At 41.0% G+C, this 17,623-nt stretch overlaps 3 long non-coding RNA genes and 1 pseudogene across 3 annotated transcripts; 1 reads left to right on the top strand and 3 right to left on the bottom strand.

Annotated features, from left to right (window-relative positions):
- The first annotated feature begins 1,685 nt into the window (after positions 1 to 1,685).
- Positions 1,686 to 4,712, top strand: LOC148844648 (pentatricopeptide repeat-containing protein At5g25630-like; annotated as a pseudogene).
- Positions 4,713 to 7,241: 2,529 nt separating this feature from the next.
- On the bottom strand, positions 7,242 to 8,978 carry LOC148844647 (uncharacterized). The gene is made up of 5 exons (XR_016101804.1): positions 8,903 to 8,978; positions 8,735 to 8,821; positions 8,325 to 8,564; positions 8,139 to 8,218; positions 7,242 to 8,055 (listed from the first exon to the last, which is right to left on the bottom strand). It is a non-coding gene; the product is annotated as an uncharacterized LOC148844647 (long non-coding RNA).
- An 879-nt stretch (positions 8,979 to 9,857) lies between these two features.
- On the bottom strand, positions 9,858 to 11,034 carry LOC148844646 (uncharacterized). Its single transcript, XR_016101930.1, has 3 exons — positions 10,213 to 11,034; positions 9,993 to 10,095; positions 9,858 to 9,916 (listed from the first exon to the last, which is right to left on the bottom strand). It is a non-coding gene; the product is annotated as an uncharacterized LOC148844646 (long non-coding RNA).
- A 468-nt stretch (positions 11,035 to 11,502) lies between these two features.
- LOC148844645 (uncharacterized) lies at positions 11,503 to 12,875 on the bottom strand. Its single transcript, XR_016101964.1, has 4 exons — positions 12,738 to 12,875; positions 12,158 to 12,382; positions 12,019 to 12,073; positions 11,503 to 11,720 (listed from the first exon to the last, which is right to left on the bottom strand). It is a non-coding gene; the product is annotated as an uncharacterized LOC148844645 (long non-coding RNA).
- Between the last annotated feature and the right edge of the window lie 4,748 nt (positions 12,876 to 17,623).

The following is a 17,623-nucleotide window of genomic DNA, read 5'->3' as shown; positions in this document are numbered from 1 at the left end:
GATTTTGTAAGAGAACTAACAAACAACAAACTTTTATGTAATTGGGGCACATGAAGAACCGATCCAAGAGAAAGTTTATGAGTGAGTTTGACTTCACCCTAATCCAAAATAGGGGTTTGAGATCCATCAACAACAGTAATCTTTCCCTTCCCTGGGGTTAACTTATATGAGGTAAAATGTGAAGGCATACCAGTCATATGGGCATTGGCCCCAAAGTCTACAATTCAAGGACTAAAAGATGTGGAACAAACAAGTGTAGTATCTGTCTTGGCATATGAACTAGATGGATTACCAAGTCCAGAACCGGACGAGGAGGATGTACCACCCTTTTCCAGCTGTAACAGTATATTCCTGAGTTTGTCCATTACATCAGAGGAGTCATGAACATTAGAAGGTTGAGCATCATTACCAACTGTAGCCAAGTGAGCATTTCTCTTCCTCCCGGTTTTGTACTTTTGTGGTTTTAAGTGAGGATTGAGCTTCCAACACTTTTCCTTAGTATGTCTTGGCTTCTTGCAATAATCACAAACCACATCCTCAGCTTTCTCAATAACATGGTGCTTACTAGTGTTTTGTTTTGATCGAGATGACATAAAGGCAAAGTGATCAATTATAGGAGGTTGCATCATGGCTGTCCTTCTACTCTCTTCCCCTTGTACAAGGGAGTACGTGGAAGCAAGAGTGACATTGCCAACACTAAGAATATGTTGCCTAGTAAAATCAAACTCTGGATTCAAGCCAACCAAGAAATCAAAGACTCCATTCTCCTCTATATACTTTTGATATTGCTCACCATCTTCAGGGTCCTTCCATACAAGAGTCTTCAGGTGATCCATTTCTTCCCAGATAGACTGTAGAGAAGAGAAATACATAGCCACAAATCTCTCCCCCTGACGCATATTGCAAGCTTCCCTTCGAAGCTGGTATACTCTGGCTACAGTATTGTTAACTTGGGAATAAGTGGCAATAACTCTATCCCAAATATCTTTGGCCGTTGAAAGAAGCATGTAGTTTCAAGCAATATGAGGTTGCATTGAGCAAATCAACCAAGACATTACAAGGGAGTTATCCTGTTCCCACTTCGCATATTTTGGATCTTCTAGATTTGGCTTCACCTCCTTTCTTATGATGAATCCCAGTTTACCTCTCCCAGTGATGGTAAGCTTAGTAGATTGGGACCACTCTAAAAAGTTGGTTCTATCAAGTTTTACAGTAGTTATCATACCACTGGAAATGTTTGCACTTCCCGGGAACACACTGGAAACCATCTGTACATCCTTAATGATTCCATAATCTATCAAAACACTTTCGCATCAACCGAAAGGGGCCCCAAATACTTAACCACAGCTAAGGACCCAAGAAACAAGGCCACCACACGGTTAAGCAAAAAAAGAACAAAAAAACTAAGTTGGCGCCAAAATAGAGGGAGAAGAAAATCTCCCAAAAATTGTCTAGGGCTTAGAAAAATACGGGACCACTCCCCATTGCTCCCAAGGTAAAAAACGACCTGAATGGTCTAGGTTTTGCAGTAGAAAAACTGATTAAACAATGTATATAAGGCTCGACATCAGATCTGGATTTTTTGCGATTTTCTGCTTGAAAAATCTATTATAAATCATAAAAGCTTCAAACAAGACAAGAACCATACCAAAAATCTTCTAGAATCAGGGCGAATCAAACCATATATGATTCATGTATTGCTGCTGACACTTGTACGGATTGCTGACATCGTCCAGCGGCGGTCTGACGTCAGTAGTTCATCTCGTGCAAGAGAGTCATCAAGAAAAGTATTCCCAAGTGCCTTAACCTTGCTCTGATACCAAGTTGTCAACTAGTATTGTAAATCTGTGTTTGTATGAGAAAGAAATAGAGAAAGAAGAAGAAGAGAGGAATGTGTCGAGTGGTGTGTTCTTGTTACTGTTCACACTCTCAAAAGACACTATATATTTTGAAATAAGAAATTACAAAGAGGTCTCTACTTGAGCGCCCAAATACAAAAAGAGTACAAAGGGAAGAGGTAAAGACTAAAAGCACCCTTGCCTAAACTTTCTCAACATTGTTCAACAAGAACATCAGCTAGTCAAGTATATTGGGTCAACCCTAATAACCAAATCCATTAATGTTTACCTAAGTCCAATATCTTTCTTTTTTTTTATCAGTAAATGAAAAATTTTATTAAAGAAGTGAAATTCAAGTACAAGAAAGAGGGAGATAAAATGACTTGGCTCCCCACCATTAGAATACAGTAAAAGACTTAGAAATTAGCCCAAAATAAAGAACCCCTATTTGCCCCTTGTTTGGCTAGACCATCAGCAAGTGAGTTGGCATTTCTTTTCACCCAGTTGAACTTCACCTCAATACCCCTAGTAAACCATTTGAATTTCTCCCTTTCATTGCTAAACCTGCACAAGCTGCTATTATCTTCCTTTAGCCATCTAATCACCATCAAGGATGAAACTCCTAATGTTCAGGTCCCTAGCTTTTTGGATACCTTCCAAAGCCACAAAGATCTCAGCTCTAAGTGAGTCTCCTTCTCCGTTAGGGCCTGAAAACAAAGCTAAAATAATCCCTTCCTCATTCCTGAACACACCCCCAATTCCAGAAGGCCCTAGATTCCCGACACTACAGCCGTCAAAATTCAGTTTTATGAATCCAGAAGGTGGAGAGGGGCAAGAAGATCTATCCCTTGAAAAAGAAACAGAGCATACCTTTCATCACAATTAGAATACAATAAAAGACTTAGAAATTAGCCCAAAATAAAGAACCCCTATTCGCCCCTTGGGCTAGACCATCAGCAAGTGAGTTGGCATTTCTTTTCACCCAGTTGAACTTCACCTCAATACCCCTAGTAAGCCATTTGAATTTCTCCCTTTCATTGCTAAACCTGCACAAGCTGCTATTATCTTCCTTTAGCCATCTAATCACCATCAAGGATGAAACTCCTAATGTTCAGGTCCCTAGCTTTTTGGATACCTTCCAAAGCCACAAAGATCTCAGCTCTAAGTGAGCCTCCTTCTCCATTAGGGCCTGAAAACAAAGATAAAATAATCCCCTCCTCATTCCTGAACACACCCCCAATTCCAGAAGGCCCTAGATTCCCGACACTACAGCCGTCAAAATTCAGTTTTATGAATCCAGAAGGTGGAGAGGGGCAAGAAGATCTATCCCTTGAAAAAAGAAACAGAGCAGACCTTTCATCACAATGAAATTTGAACAGATTCTTAGTTGTTTCTGAGTCCAAATATGTGTCTATGTAATAGTTGTTAATCAATGAAAATTGGATACATTTTTTTAAGGGTCAAATTCTGATGGTTATTCAACTTGGCAGGAACCACATTCAACTGAGAAGAGTCAGCTACGTCCAATTTCAAGTTCCCTTGGTTCCCAAATTCAATCCCACTACTTTGTGTGCTTGAGCAAAGGTAGCTGCCAAAAAGTTCGCTCAAAAACAAAACTAATGAACATTTTGATTGAAAGAGTCAAACCCCATGAAGTGCAATTCATTTGTGATAGCTTAATCGAAGAGAGCCACAGGCCATCCTTGATAACATACACAACTCTCTTAATTGCCTGGACCATGCAGAAGCACTTCAAATCAATCCCTTCACTATCTCTAAAGTGGAAGAGAGTGGGATGAAACCCAATTCAATTTTTTTTAATGCTATTAACAATGGTTTCTCAGAATCAGGCAATTTTGAGGAAGCCATGAAAACCTTTTGGAACATGAAAGGGAGCAGTAAACCCACAAGAAACACTTTCAACACCTTGATCAAAGGATATGGAATTGCAGGTGGCATCTGGTTTGCAACCTGATCTTGTCACATATAACACTTGCAAGAGTTTATGCTCAGAACGGGGACACTAAGATGGCTGAAAGGTTGATATTGGAGATGTAGAATAACAAGGTGCAGCCCAATGAACGAACTTGTGGTATCATTATAAATGGGAATTGTAAAGAGGGTTATATGAAGGATTCTTTGAGATTTGTTTACAGGATGAAGGATCTTGGAATACATCCAAATCTTGTTGTTTTCAACTAACTGATCAAAGGTTTCCTAGATACCAGAGACGCTGATGGCATGGATGAGGTGTGTTTTGATATGCTATTATTTGTCATTTTTTAATTGATTGTGATATTTGCATTTAGCTCTACATTGTTCCTTGATATGCATTATTTATTACTTCCAGATTCAGAAGGTTCTTATTAGAATAACGCACCAATGACTCATTGATGTCATTATGATTTTCTGTTTGACTCGTTGACATGGTTGTTATTTCAAAAGCTTAACTATTTTAAGCTGTAAAGGTTCCCAAATCCCTAGGTTTTGACATACCATGACATTCAATGCTTTACATTTATATGTTTAAAAAATAGATCTTTTATTACAATGGAATTCGCAGTGCTCTGGTTGGTTGGACCATTAAATTTTATTAATAAGTAAAAAAAACCGTTTATGACCTTGGTGAGGGGAACTAGGCCTTAGCTTATAACCCCCATACATCAAAGTACCAAAGTATTTCTTTCAGTACTCCCCCCCCCCCCCCCAACCCCACCAAAGAAGAAAAGGAAAATAAAGACCATTATAACCATGGATCTGAGTGCTTTTCTCAATGTGTTGCAGATACCAGGAGTAGTTATGAATGACCAACACGGACCCACTGCTACCATCAGAAGAAGCCAGATAGTGTTGAGAGACACAGAAGTCTCATAAAAAAGCCTCTGGACTGCTACCAAATCCATGTATCTTATGCATACATGTAAATTTGGGGCAAAAACACCTATGAGATGCAAGAAACAGTCACTTATTCAGCTTGGGATAAGTCTACAGAATGTATATTCATATAGAGAGGTCTTCCTGAGCTAAGAGGTGGCAACGGATGGCCTGTGTTCATTGATTTGTTTATAGATATGTCAGTGCTGTGGTATTTCATTGATTTTCTATTGGAGTGACAACTTTTGTTGCAGCAGCTGCATCTACTCCTAAGAAACTGCAAAGGAAAAGGATCATTTTCTACTCACCAGTTGTAGATAGTAGGAAGGGCATGGAATCTTCTCATCAATCTTGCAGAATCCCACAAAACTTGGTTTTGAAAGCAGTGCAAGCCAACTTGTAGTCTACTATGTATTCTTTCATGATGCATGTACACAAATGTTGATATTATATGGGCAGATAAAGAAAATATCAAATTCTGTGTGTAACAGATGAAAATGCTATACTGTTAAAGGAAAATATTTATCCCATCTTCAACTATCTTTCAAATATCATCTGATGTTGCGGGAAATGGTTGCCCACATGTTTTTCATATGTTTATTTCGAAAGAGAAGCAGATGTGAGCCTTGACACCTAGTTACCTCAGACTTCATACATGACTATTATCTGAGTGAATTTACATGGGCTTTTGAAACTTTTTAATCTCACCAGAACTTTGGTTGAACTGGGCAGAGTTGTGGCGTGTTAAAATTATCCCAAAAAAAGCAATCCAAAACTACACATATAACCCGAGCAAATTAGTAACCCATACACCCACAAGAAAACACTGAATGAAGTTAAGAATTGAAAAGCTTACACCGAAGGGTGGACCAGCTTCTTTATAGTAATGCCATGAGAGGTTGCATGCTTGCCCATAATTCGAGCATTCTTCATGCCGACACCCATTAGACCCAAGGGTATTATGGCTGCCTCCACAACCGGAAAACTTTGTCTTACAAAAATGATAAAATATAGGAATGCAGACATTCTACAACAAACACATACCTGTGCTGCTTCCGAATCCGTTTCACTTTGGAGTCTCTTTTGTGCACCCACAACATTCACCTATCAAGAATATCCTATCAGAAACAGGTGGGCAAAAAATAATTTAGAAGTAATTATAGAAGAAACTGGTTAGAGTGGATCATTCTGGAGTCCAATGTATAAGAGGCCGTGGCTGATTACTGCTCCAATTCGAACGCCTGAATCAGCTCCATAAATGCAATCTCCTAGATGTGGCAATGCTTGAAGATGCCCAAAGGAGTATTAAAAAATTAAGAAAAAGTACAAGAACAACAACGACAATAAATAAATTAGTAACCCACACATCCACAAGAAACAAATAGTCACTTATCCTACGGAATTAAAAGAAAACAAAAGTCAATTAAGCTTGGGATGTGTCCTATACTTACATTTGACATCGGAAACTAGAAACAATGGTAAGGTGCAGGATTCGGCAAGTCCATTCCCAAAAAGTAGCAGTGCCTCGAGTAATCCAAAACAAAACATGGAACCAAAGCAAATTAGTAACCCAGACACCCACAAGAGAACACCGAATGAAGTGGAGAATTGAGAAGCTTACATTGAACAGTTGACTGGCTTCTTTATAGAAATGTCGTGAGAGGTTGCGCAGCTTGCCTGCAATTCGAACATTCTTCGTGCCTACACCCATAAGAACCAAGGATATTATGGCCACCTCCAAAACCAACAAACATTTTCTTCCAAAAATTTCAAAATGTAGGGATGCACACATTCAACAAAAATCACATACCTGTGCCGCTTTCGAATTCGTATCACTTTCGAGTCACCTTTCCGCGCACACACCATTCCCCTGTCAAGAATTTCTAATCAGAAATAGGTGGACAAATAAAAAGTCTAACAAAGAATCAAGAAGAAATAGTTTAAAGTGGTTCATTCTGGACTCCGGCGTAAGAGAGGCTTTGGTTGATCACTGCTACAATCCGAACGCTTGAATCAGCTCCGCGGATGCAATCTCCAGAAATTGGCAATGCATGAAAGTGTCAGACCTGAGGATTATTAATAAATTAAGAAAACTTAAAAGCGAAACAATGACAGCTGAGCAGTTATTAACCCACACACCCACAACAACATCCAACCATTTATCCTACGGAATTAAAAAGAAACGGAACGAAATAAAGCACGGGATGTTTCCTACACTTTCATTGATATCGAAAACTGGGAACAATGGAAAGGCGCAGCATCGGGCAAACCGACAAAAAAGCAACAAGAGCCCTTATAAAAAGTTTAAACAGATTCAAGCTATGTTGGCTTACACTATCGTAGTCATTCTGATACGACAGTTGACAATGAGAACCCATTAGAATGTTCCTGCAATGACAAGGCAGAAATTGCATTAGCAGAATCTATTAATTTGTGCGAATCCAAAATCAACTTCGTAGGACAACATCAAATGCTTCAATAACAAAGGTATGAACAACGAGTGCGGTTTTGAAAGGTCCTCACCTCGAAGTACAGGTCCGAAGGGAGAAGAAAACGGAATACCAACCTTGTTGTAGCACAATCGCTCTCATCGTTCGTGTCCTTCAAGGAGCTATCAACGCTTCACGTCTACCCATCTGGCCCGAATAGACCCAACCATTTATAAAGGATCCGGTTCCATGATTATGTTGAAATAAATAATTGGGCCGGTTCCGGTTCTCGCCCCTCCCGAATCGATTCATGCCCAAAACCGATTATTTTGTTAGCCATATATATTCTTTCCTTCCTTTTCTTATAATTTCTCTCTTATCATAGATTTAAAGTGTCGAATCTGATAGATAGATAGATAAAGGTGTTTAACGTTTTAACATATAAGTAACTTAGTATTTTTCCATCAATTTTCTTAACGATATATGATTAAAGATTAAATTTTAGTTAGAGATTTAAATAAGAAAAGTTGTTTTTTGTTTTTAGCTTAAATGGTTCGATTTTAAACCTATGTTATTGTTTCAACCTAAATTTTAAGTTAAAATGGACGGTTTTGGTTCCAAGATTTTGTTCCAATTAATGATCTGTTCGGAAGTGCTTCTACCTAGACCGGACCTGGATCCCACCCGTTGACAGCCCTATCTTGAATGGCGGCCAATTTTCGGTCGAGCCACCACTCAAAACTAGATGAGAAATAGTCAGTCACCTATCTGAAGGAATTAAAAGAAAACGGAAGTCCAATAAGCAAGATTTGTGTCCTATATACTTACATTGTTATCGGAAACCGGAAACAATAGGATGGCGCAATAGTCAGAAAGCCCTCCCCGAAAGTAGCAACGCCTCGAGCAATCCAACACTACACATATAACCAGAGCAAATTAGTAAACCATACACCCAGAAGAGGACACAGAATGAAGAGTGGAGAGTTGAGAAACTTACACCGAAGATCGGACCCGCTTCCTTATGGTAAAGTCGTGAGAACTTGCACAGCTTGCCTCCAAATCGAGCATTCTCCGTGCCTGCCCAGAGGAACCAAGGATATTATGGCCTCCTCCACAACCGGCAAAATTATATTCCAAAAGTGTTAAAACATAGGAATGCAGACATTCTACAACAATCACATACGTGTGCCGCTTCCGAATCCGTATCACTTCCGAGTCTCCTTTCCGCGCCCACGCCATTCACCTGTCAAGAATATCTAATCAGAAATAGGTGGAGAAGAAAAGGTTTAAGAGTGTATATAGAAGAAATGAGTTGGGAGTGGCTCATTCTGGACTCCAGCGTATGCGAGGCCGTGGTTGGTGGCTGCAACAATTCGAATGCTTGAATCAGCTCCGCGGACGCAATTTCCTGAAACCGCAATGCCTGAATATGCCAGTCAAGAGGAGTATTAAAAATTTAAGAAATGTTACATGCACAACTACCGGAACAGAGCAATTAGTAACTCTCACACCCACAAGAAACATCCAGTCACTTATCCTACGGAAATAAAAGATAAAATAGTCAATTAAGCAAGGGATGTTTCGTATCATTACATTGATATCGAAAACCGGAATCAATGGTAAGGCGCAGGAGTCGGCAATCCCATCCCCAAAATTGGCAACGCCCCGAGCAATCTAAAACTGTGCAAATAACCCAAGCAAATCAGGAACCAAAACAACCACAAAACAACACTGAATGAACCGGAGATTTGAGAAATTTACATCGAAGAGTTGATGGGCTTCCTTATGGTATTGCCACGAGAGGTTGCACATCTTGCCCGCAACACGAGCATTCTTCGTGCTTGCGCCCATAAGAACTAAGGGTATTATTGTCACCTCCAGAACCGACAAACATTTTCTTCTAAAAATTTTAAAATGTAGGGATGCACACATTCGACAACAATCACATACCTGTGCCGCTTCCGAATCCGTATCACTTTCGAGTCTCCTTTCGCGCACACGCCATTCACCTGTCAAGAATTTCTAATCAGAAACAGGTGGAGAAATAAAAAGTCTAAGAAGGAATAAAGAAGAAATGGGTTAAAGTGGCTCATTCTGGACTCCAACGTAAGAGAGGCTTTGGCTGATCACTGCTACAATTCGAACGCTTGAATCAGCTCCGCGGAAGCAATCTCCTGAAAGTGGCAATGCATGATGGTGTCAGTCATGAAGATTATTAATAAACTATGAAAAGTTACAAGCGAAACAACGGCACTTGAGCAGTTAGTAACCCACACACCCGCAGCGACATCTAGTCATTTATCCTACAGAATTAAAAGGAAATGGAACTGAATAAAGCACGGGATGTTTCCTATACTTTCGTTGATATCGAAAACCGGGAACAATGGTAAGGCACAGGAGTTACTAAGCTGATCGCCAAAAGTAGCAATGCCTCGAGAAATCAAAAACTACGAATATAACCAATGCAATTTAGTAACCCATACATCCAAACGAGAACACCAAATGAAGCTGAGAATTAAGAAGCTTACACCGAGGAGTTGATCGGCTTCCTTATAGTTTTTCGGCGAGAGGTTGTGTATCTTGCCCCTAAGTCGGGCATTCTTCGTGCCTGCACCCATAACACCCAAGCATATTATAGCCGCTGCCACGACCGACCAACCTTGTCTTCCAAAAATGATATAATTTAGGTATGCAGACATTGTACAAAAAGCACAGACCTGTGCAGCTTCCGCATCCGTATCACTTCCGAGCCTCCTTTGCGCTCACGCCCTTCACCTGTCAAGAATGTCTAATCAGAAATAGGTCAACAAGAAATAGTATAGAATTGAATAAAGAAGAAATGGGTTAGTACGGCTTTTTTGGACTCCAGCGTATGCGAGGCCTCGGCGGACTACTGCTCCAATTTGAATGCTTGAATCAGCTCCAATGTCGCAATCTCATGGAAGTGGCAATGCCTGTACAAGCCAAGGGGAGTATTAGAAAACTGAAACAAGTCACAAGCACAAAAACGACAATAAAGCAACGGAAGACCTTATAAAAAGTTTAAACAGATACAACCGATGTTGGCTTACACTATCGCAGTCATTCTGATACGGCAGTTGACAATGCGAACCCATTAAAATGTTGTTGCAATGACAAGGCAGAAATTGCATTAGCAGAATCTATCGATTCGTGCGAATCCAAAATCAACTTCGCAGGACAACATGAAATGCTTCAATCACAAGGGTACAAACAACGAGTGGGGTCTTGAAAGGTCCTTACCTCGAAGTACGGGTCCGAAGGGAGAAGAAAACGAGATACCAACCTTGCTGCAGCACAATCGCTCTCATCGTTCGTGTTCTTCAAGGGGCTGTCAACGCTTCAGGTCTACCCGTCTGGCCCGAATGGACCCAACCATTTATAAAGGATCCGGTTCCATGATTATGTTGAAATAAATAATTGGGCCGGTTCCGGTTCTCGCCCCTCCCGAATCGATTCATGCCCCAAACCGATTATTTTGTTAGGCATATATATTACTTCCTTCCTTTTCTTATAGTTTTTCTCTTATCATAGGTTTAAAGTGTCGAATCTGATAGATAGATAAATAAAGGTGTTTAACGTTTTAACATATAAGTAACTTAGTATTTTTCAATCAATTTTATTAACGATATAGGATTAAAGTTTAAATTTTAGTTTGCGATTTAAATACGAAATGTGGTTTTTTTTTTGTTTTTATCTTAAATGGTTCGGTTTTAAACCTATGTTATTGTTTCAACCTAAATTTTAAGTTAAAATGGGCGGTTTTGGGTCTAAGATTTTGTTCCAATTAATGATATGTTCGGGAGTGCTTCTACCTAGACCGGACCCGGATACCACCCGTTGACAGCCCTATCTTGAATGGCAGCCAATTTCCGGTCGAGCAACCACTAAAAGCTTGATGAGAAATAGTCAGTCACTTATCTGAAAGAATTAAAAGAAAACGGAGGTCCATTAAGTAAGGGATGTGTCCTATATATTTACATTGTTATCAGAAACCGGAAACAACAGGATGGCGCTATAGTCGGAAAGCCCTCCCCGAAAGTAGCAACACCTCGAGCAATCCAAAACTACACATATAACCAGAGCAAATTAGTAAGCCACACACCTAGAAGAGGACACAAAATGAAGAGTGGAGAGTTGAGAAACTTACACCGAAGATTGGACCCGCTTCCTTATGGTAAAGTCGTGAGAGCTTGCACAGCTTGCTTGCAAATCGAGCATTCTCCGTGCCTGCCTATAGGAACCAAGGATAATATGGCCTCCTCCACAACCAGAAAAGTTATATACCAGAAGTGTTAAAATATAGGAATGCAGACATTCTACAACAATCACATACCTGTGCCGCTACCGAATCCGTATCACTTCCGAGGCTCCTTTCCGCGCCCACGCCATTCACCTGTCAAGAATATCTAATCAGAAATAGGTGGAGAAGAAAAGGTTTAAGAGTGTATATAGAAGAAATGGGTTGGGAGTGGCTCATTCTGGACTCCAGCGTATGCGAGGCCGTGGCTGGTTGCTGCAACAATTCGAATGTTTGAATCAGCTCCGCGGATGCAATCTCCTAAAAGTGGCAATGCATGAAGGTGTCAGTCATGAAGATTATTAATAAACTATGAAAAGTTACAAGCGAAACAACAGCAATTGAGCAGTTAGTAACCCACACACACGCAGCGACATCCAGTCATTTATCCTACGAAATTAAAAGGAAACGGAACTGAATGAAGCACGGGATGTTTCCTATACTTTCAGTGATATCGAAAACCGGGAACAATGGAAAGGCACAGCATCCGGCAAACCGACAAAAAAGCAACAGGAGCCCTTATAAAAAGTTTAAACAGATTCAAGCTATGTTGGCTTACAATATCGCAGTCATTCTGATACGGCAGTTGACAATGAGAACCCATTAGAATGTTCCTGCAATGACAAGGAAGAAATTGCATTAGCAAAATCCATTAATTTGTGCGAATCCAAAATTAACTCCGCAGGACAAACGCATACCCGTGCCGCTTCCGAATCCGTTTCACTTCCGAGCCTTCTTTCCGCGCCCACGCCATTTACCTACCCAGAATATCTAGTTAGAAATAGGTGGAGACAAAAAACTTTAAGGGTGTATACAGAAGAAATGGGTTAGAGTGTCTCATTCTGGACTCCAGCGTATGCGAGGCAGTGGATGTGCACTGCTACAACTAGAAAGCTTGAATCGGCTCCCGCGGATGCAATCTCCTGGAAGTGGCAACGCATGAACATGTCGGTGATGAGGATTATTAATAAATTCAGAAAAATTACATGCACAACAATGGCATTAGAGCAATTAGTAACCCACACAACCACAAGAAACATCCATTCAGTTATCCTACGGAATTAAAAGAAAACGGAACAGAATTAAGCACGGGATGTTTCCTATACGTAAATTGATATCGAAAACCGGGAACAATGGTAAGGCGCAAGAGCCGGAAAGCCGATCGCCAAAAGTAGCAAAGCCTCGAGCAATCTAAAACTACGCATATAACCAAAGCAAATTAGTAACCCATACACCAAGACGAGAACACCGAATGAAGTTCATAATTGACAAGCTTACACCGAAGAGTTGATCGGCTTCGTTATAGCATTGCCGCGAGACATCGCCCATCTTGCCCGCAAGTCGAGCCTCCTTTGTGCCTGCACCCATAAGAACCAAGGATATTATGCATCTTGCCCGCAAGTCGAGCCTCCTTTGTGCCTGCACCCATAAGAACCAAGGATATTATGGTCACCTCCACAACTTGCAAGCCATATATTCCAAAAAATGTTCAAATTTAGGGATGCAGACACTCTACAACAAACGCATACCCATGCCGCTTCCCAATCCGTTTCACTTCCGAGCCTTCTTTCCGCGCCCACGCCATTCACCTGCCAAGAATATCTAATTAGAAATAGGTGGATACGAAAAAGTTTAAGAGTGTATACAGAAGAAATGGGTTAGAGTGTCTCATTCTGGACTCCAGCGTATGCGAGGCTGTGGCTGAGCACCGCTACAACTCGAACGCTTGAATCGGCTCCCGCGGATGCAATCACCTGGAAGTGGTAACGCATGAACATGTCGGTGATGAGGATTATTAATAAATTCAGAAAAGTTACAAGCACAACAATGGCATTAAAGCAATTAGTAACACACACACCCACAAGAAACATCCATTCAGTAATCCTACGGAATTAAAAGAAAACGGAACTGAATTAAGCACGGGATGTTTCCTATACTTACATTGATATCGAAAACCGGGAACAACTGTAAGGCACAGGAGTTAGTAAGCCGATCGCCAAACGAAACAACGCCTCGAGAAATCAAAAACTACGCATATAACCAATGCAATTTACTAACCCATACATCCAAACGAGAACACCAAATGAAGCTGAGAATTAAGAAGCTTACACCGAGGAGTTGATCGGCTTCCTTATAGTTTTTCCGCGAGAGGTTGTGTATCTTGCCCCTAAGTCGGGCATTCATCGTGCCTTACCCATTACACCCAAGGATATTATATCCGCTGCCACGACCGACCAACCTTGTCTTCCAGAAATGATATAATTTAGGTATGCAGACATTGTACGAAAAACACATACCTGTGCAGCTTCCGCATCAGTATCACTTCCGAGTCCCCTTTGCACTCACACCATTCACCTGTCAAGACTGTCTAATCAGAAATTGGTCGACAAGAAATAGTTTAGAATTGAATATAGAAGAAATGGGTTAGTACGGCTTTTTTGGACTCCAGCGTATGCGAGGCCTCGGCGGACTACTGCTCCAATTTGAATGCTTGAATCAGCTCCAATGTTGCAATCTCAAGGGAGTGGCAATGCCTATACAAGCCAAGGGGAGTATTAGAAAACTGAAACAAGTCACAAGCACAAAAACGGCAATAAAGCAATGGAAGACCTTATAAAAAGTTTAAATAGATACAACCGATGTTAGCTTACACTGTCACAGTCATTCTGATACGGCAGTTGACAATGCGAACCCATTAAAATGTTTCTGCAATGAGAAGGCAGAAATTGCATTAGCAGAATCTATCGATTCGTGCGAATCCAAAATCAACTTCGCAGGACAACATCAAATGCTTCAATAACAAAGGTACGAACAACGAGTGGGGTCTTGATAGGTCCTTACCACAAAGTACAGGTCCGAAGGGAGAAGAAAACGGGATACCAACCTTGTTGCAGCACAATCGCTCTCATCGTTCGTGTTCTTCAAGGGGCTGTCAATGCTTCAGATCTACCCATCTGGCCCGAATGGACCCAACTATTTATAAAGGATCCGGTTCCATGATTATGCTGAAATAAATAATTGGGCCGGTTCCGGTTCTCGCCCCTCCCGAATCGATTCATGCCCAAAACCGATTATTTTGTTAGCCATATATATTATTTCCTTCATTTTCTTATAGTTTTTCTCTTATCATAGGTTTAAAGTGTCGAATCTGATAGATAGAGAAGTAAAGGTGTTTAACGTTTTAACAAATAAGTAACTTAATATTTTTCTATCAATTTTATTAACGATATAGGATTAATGTTTAAATTTTAGTTTGCGATTTAAATAAGAAAAGTGGTTTTTTGGTTTTAGCTTAAATGGTTCGGTTTTAAACCAATGTTACTGTTTCAACCTAAATTTTAAGTTAAAATGGATGGTTTTGGGTCTATGATTTTGTTCCAATTAATGATCCGTTCGGAGGTTCAACCCGGATCCCACCCGTTGACAGCCCTATCATGAATGGCGGCCAATTTCCGGTAGAGCCACCACTCAAAGCTTGATGAGAAATAGTCAGTCACCTATCTGAAGGAATTAAAAGAAAACGGAAGTCCATTAAGTAAAGAATGTGTCCTATATACTTACATTGTTATCGGAAACCGGAAACAACAGGATGGCGCAATAGTCGAAAAGCCCTCCCCGAAAGTAACAACACCTCGAACAATCCAAAACTACACATATAACCAGAGCAAATTAGTAAGCCATGCACCCAAAAGAGGACACAAAATGAAGAGTGGAGACTTGAGAAACTTACACCGAAGATTGGACCCGCTTCCTTATGGTAAAGTCGTGAAAGCGTGCACAGCTTGCTTGCAAATCGAGCATTCTCCGTGCCTGCCCATAGGAACCAAGGATATTATGGCCTCCTCCACAACCGGCAAAGTTATATTCCAAAAGTGTTAAAATATAGGAATGCAGACATTCTACAACAATCACATACGTGTGCCGCTTCCGAATCCGTATCACTTCCGAGTTTCCATTCTGCGCCCACGCCATTCACCTGTCAAGATTATCTAATCAGAAATAAGTGGAGAAAAAAAGGTTTAAGAGTGTATATAGAAGAAATGGGTTGGGAGTGGCTCATTCTGGACTCCAGCGTATGCGAGGCCGTGGCTGGTTGCTGCAACAATTCGAATGCTTGAATCAGCTCCGCGGACGCAATTTCCAGAAAGCATAATGCCTGAATATGCCAGTCTAGAGGAGTATTAAAAATTTAAGAAATATTAAATGGACAACTTCGGAAAAGAGCTGTTAGTAACCCTCACACCGACAAGAAACATCCAGTCACTTATCCTACGGAATTTAAAGATAAAAGAAGTCAATTAAGCAAGGGATGTTTCGTATACTTACAGTGATATCGGAAACCGGAATCAATGGTAAGGCGCAGGAGTCGGCAAGCCATCCCCAAAATTTGCAACGCCCCGAGCAATCTAAAACTGCGCACATAACTTAGGCAAATCAGGAACCAAAACAACCACAAGAGAACACCGAACGAACCGAAGATTTGATAAATTTACATCGAAGAGTTGAAGGGCTTCCTTATGGTATTGACGCGAGAGGTTGCGGATCTTGCCCGCAACTCGAGCATTCTTCTTTCCTGCGCCCATAAGAACCAAGGGTATTATTGTCACCTCCACAACCGGCAAACATTTTCTTCTAAAAATTTTAAAATGTAGGGATACACACATTCGACAACAATCACATACCTATGCCGCTTCCGAATCCGTATCACTTTCGAGTCTCCTTTCCGTGCACACGCCATTCACCTGTCAAGAATTTCTAATCAGAAACAGGTGGAGAAATAAAAAGTCTAAGAAGGAATAAAGAAGAAATGGGTTAAAGTGGCTCATTCTGGACTCCAGCGTATGAGAGGCTTTGGCTGATAACTGCTACAATTCGAACGCTTGAATCAGCTCCGCGGATGCAATCTCCTGAAAGTGAAAATGCATGAAGGTATCAGTCATGAAGATTATTAATAAACTATGAAAAGTTACAAGACAAAACAACGGCAATTGAGCAGTTAGTAACCCACACACCCGCAGCGACATCCAGTCATTTATCCTACGGAATTAAAAGGAAACGGAACTGAATAAAGCACGGGAAGTTTCCAATACTTTCATTGATATCGAAAACCGGGAACAATGGTAAGGCGCAAGAGCCGGCAAGCCGATCGCCAAAAGTAGCAAAGCCTCGAGCAATCTAAAACTACGCATATAACCAAAGCAAAATAGTAACCCATACACCAAGACGAGAACACCGAATGAAGTTCAGAATTGACAAGCTTACACCGGAGAGTTGATCGGCTTCGTTATAGCATTGCCGCGAGAGGTCGCCCATCTTGCCCGCAAGTCGACCCTCCTTTGTGCCTGCACCCATAAGAACCAAGGATATTACGGTCACCTCCACAACTTGCAAGCCATATATTCCAAAAAATGTTCAAATTTAGGGATGCGGACACTCTACAACAAACGCATACCCGTGCCGCTTCCCAATCCGTTTCACTTCCGAGCCTTCTTTCCGCGCCCACGCCATTCACCTGCCAAGAATATCTAATTAGAAATAGGTGGAGACGAAAAAGTTTAAGAGTGTATAAAGAAGAAATGGGTTAGAGTGTCTCATTCTGGACTCCAGCGTATGCGAGGCCGAGGCTGTGCACTGCTACAACTCGAACGCTTGAATCGGCTCCCGCGGATCCAATCTCCTGGAAGTGGCAACGCATGAACATGTCGGTAATGAGGATTTTTAATAAATTCAGAAAACTTACAAGCACAACAATGGCATTAAAGCAATTAGTAACCCACACACCCACAAAAACATCCATTCAGTAATCCTACGGAATTAAAAGAAAACGGAACTGAATTAAGCCCGGGATGTTTCCTATATTTACATTGATATCGAAAACCGGGAACTACGGTAAGGCACAGGAGTTAGTAAGCCGATCGCCAAAAGTAGCAACGCCTCGAGAAATCAAAAACTACGCATATAACCAATGCAATTTACTGACCCATACATCCAAACGAGAACACCAAATGAAGCTGAGAATTAAGAAGCTTACACCGAGGATTTGATCGGCTTCCTTATTGTTTTTCCGCGAGAGGTTGTGTATCTTGCCCCTAAGTCGGGCATTCATCGTGCCTGCACCCATAACACCCAAGGATATTATATCCGCTGCCACGACCGACCAACCT

This window comes from Nelumbo lutea, chromosome 7 (assembly GCF_056320005.1).
Source record: "Nelumbo lutea isolate HS-2025 chromosome 7, American lotus-T2T, whole genome shotgun sequence".
Classification (NCBI taxonomy): domain Eukaryota; kingdom Viridiplantae; phylum Streptophyta; class Magnoliopsida; order Proteales; family Nelumbonaceae; genus Nelumbo; species Nelumbo lutea.
This window is presented reverse-complemented; position numbering and strand designations above follow the sequence as displayed.